Source organism: Arachis duranensis, chromosome 6 (genome assembly GCF_000817695.3).
Source record: "Arachis duranensis cultivar V14167 chromosome 6, aradu.V14167.gnm2.J7QH, whole genome shotgun sequence".
NCBI classification, from domain to species: domain Eukaryota; kingdom Viridiplantae; phylum Streptophyta; class Magnoliopsida; order Fabales; family Fabaceae; genus Arachis; species Arachis duranensis.
Genome location: NC_029777.3, coordinates 57,041,372 through 57,044,407, shown reverse-complemented (window position 1 = coordinate 57,044,407; position 3,036 = coordinate 57,041,372).

The following is a 3,036-nucleotide window of genomic DNA, read 5'->3' as shown; positions in this document are numbered from 1 at the left end:
ATTTTGAAACATGTTTATGCAAGGAATCATGATTTGAAACATAAAAAATTAGAAAATTTGTAAAAGAAAATGAATTTTACCTCCTCCCCACCATCCTGGCGTTAAACGCCCAAATGCTGCATGTTTTGGGCGTTTAACGCCCAATTGCTACTTCTCCTGGGCGTTCAACGCCCAACTGTTGCTTATTTCTGGCGTTGAACGCCAGGAAGTCCTTTATCACTGGGCGTTTTTCTAAATGGCCAGGATGCTATAATTCTGGCGTTAAACGCCCAGAAGGAGCTTCTTTCTGGCGTTCAACGCCCAGAAGATGCTCCTTTCTGGCGTTCAATGCCCAGATGGCTATCCTTACTGGCGTTGAACGCCCAGTGGATGCTTCTTTTGGGCGTTCAACGCCCAAAACATTTCTTACTGGCTTTTTCACGCCAGTGAGCTTCCAAATTCCCCTGTAACTCTGTGAATTCAATCAATTGCTTTTTTTACTTTGAAGATACTTTGACATATACCTGTAAAAATCAATTAATCAACAAAAACAAATAAAATTAAATTTTGTGAATGGCTGGGTTGCCTCCCAGTAAGCGCTTCTTTAATGTCGTTAGCTGGACTATTATTGAGCTTTAATTAAGTCTCAGTTTTGAGCATTCTTGCTCAAAATTGCTTTCAAGATAATGTTTAACTCTCTGTCCATTAACAATGAACTTTTTGTTAGAGTCATTATCCTGAAGCTCTACGTATCCATATGGTGATACACTTGTAATTACATATGGACCTCTCCACCGGGATTTTAATTTCCCGGGGAATAATTTGAGCCTAGAATTAAATAGCAGAACTTTCTGCCCCGGCTCAAAGACTCTGGATGACAATTTCTTATCATGCCATCTTTTTGCTTTCTGTTTATAAATTTTTGCATTCTTGAAAGCATTGAGTCTAAATTCCTCTAGCTCATTTAACTGAAGCAATTGTTTTTCTCCAGCTAACTTGGCATCAAGGTTCAGGAATCTGGTTACCCAGTAGGTCTTATGTTCCAGTTCCACTGGCAAGTGACATGCCTTTCCATACACAAGCTGGTATGGAGAGGTCCCTATAGGGGTCTTGAATGCTGTTCTGTATGCCCACAGAGCATCATCTAAGCTTCTTGCCCAATCCCTTCTACGGTTAATTACAGTCCGTTCCAGGATTCTTTTAAGTTCTTTGTTAGAGACTTCAGCTTGCCCATTTGTCTGTGGATGATATGGAGTGGCTACCCTGTGGCTAACTCCATAACGAACCAAAGCAGAGTAAAGCTGTTTATTGCAGAAATGAGTGCCCCATCATTGATTAATACTCTAGGGGTACCAAATCTGCTGAAGATGTGTTTCTGGAGAAATTTAAACACTGTTTTAGTGTCATTAGTAGGTGTTGCAATAGCTTCCACCCATTTGGATACATAATCCACTGCCACCAGAATATAAGTGTTTGAGTATGATGGTGGGAAAGGTCCCATGAAGTCAATGCCCCATACATCAAACAACTCAATCTCCAAGATCCCTTGTTGAGGCATGGCATAACTGTGAGGCAGATTGCCAGATCTTTGGCAACTATCAAAATTAAGCACAAACGCTCGGGAATCTTTATAGAGAGTAGGCCAGTAGAAGCCACATTAGAGGACTCTTGTGGCTGTTCGCTCACTTCCAAAATGTCCTCTATACTGTGATCCATGGCAATGCCATAGGATTCTCTGTGCTTCTTCTTTAGGCACACATCTACGGATTACTCCATCTACACATCTCTTGAAGAGATATGGTTCATCCCAAAGATAGTACTTTGCATCTGTGATAAACTTCTTTGATTGCTGCCTACTATACTCTTTGGGTATGAATCTTACTGCCTTGTAGTTTGCAATGTCTGCAACCATGGCACTTCCTGGATGGCAAAGAGTTGCTCATACGGAAAGGTCTCAGAGATCTCAGTGAGAGGGAGGGATGCCCCTTCTACTGGTTCTATTCGGGACAGGTGATCTGCTACTTGGTTTTGTGTCCATTTTCTGTCTCTTATTTCTATATCAAACTCTTGCAGAAGCAACACCCATCTGATGAGTCTGGGTTTTGAATCCTGCTTTGTGAGTAGATATTTAAGAGCAGCATGATCAATGTACACAATCACTTTTGATCCTACCAAATAGGATCTGAACTTGTCAATGGCATAAACCACTGCAAGCAGCTCTTTTTCTGTGGTTGTGTAATTCTTCTGTGCATCATTTAAAACACGACTGGCATAGTAAATGACGTGCAGAAGCTTGTCATGCCTCTGTCCCAATACTGCACCAATGGCATGGTCACTAGCATCACACATCAATTCAAATGGTAATGTCCAGTCTGGTACAGAGATGACTGGTGTTGTGACCAGCTTAGCTTTCAGGGTCTCAAACGCCAGCAGACACTCCTTATCAAAGATAAATGGCGTGTCAGCAGCTAGCAGGTTACTTAGAGGTTTGGCGATTTTTGAGAAGTCCTTTATAAACCTCCTATAGAATCCTGCATGCCCCATAAAGCTTCTGATTGCCTTAACATTGGCTGGTGGTGGTAATTTTTCAATTACCTCTACCTTAGCTTGATCCACCTCTATTCCTTTGTTCGAGATTTTGTGCCGAAGGACAATTCCTTTAGTCACCATAAAGTGACATTTCTCCCAGTTTAAAACTAGGTTGGTCTCTTGGCATCTCTTTAGCACAAGTGCTAGATGGTCAAGACAGGAGCTGAATGAGTCTCCAAATACTGAAAAGTCATCCATGAAAACTTCCAGAAATTTTTCCACCATATCAGAGAAAATTGAGAGCATGCACCTCTGAAAGGTTGCAGGTGCATTGCACAGGCCAAAGGGCATCCTTTTGTATGCAAATACTCCAGATGGACATGTGAATGCCGTTTTCTCTTGATCCTGGGGATCTACTGCAATTTGATTCTAACCTGAATATCCATCCAGGAAGCAGTAGTATTCATGACTTGCTAGTCTTTCTAGCATCTGGTCTATGAATGGTAAAGGAAAATGATCCTTTCTGGT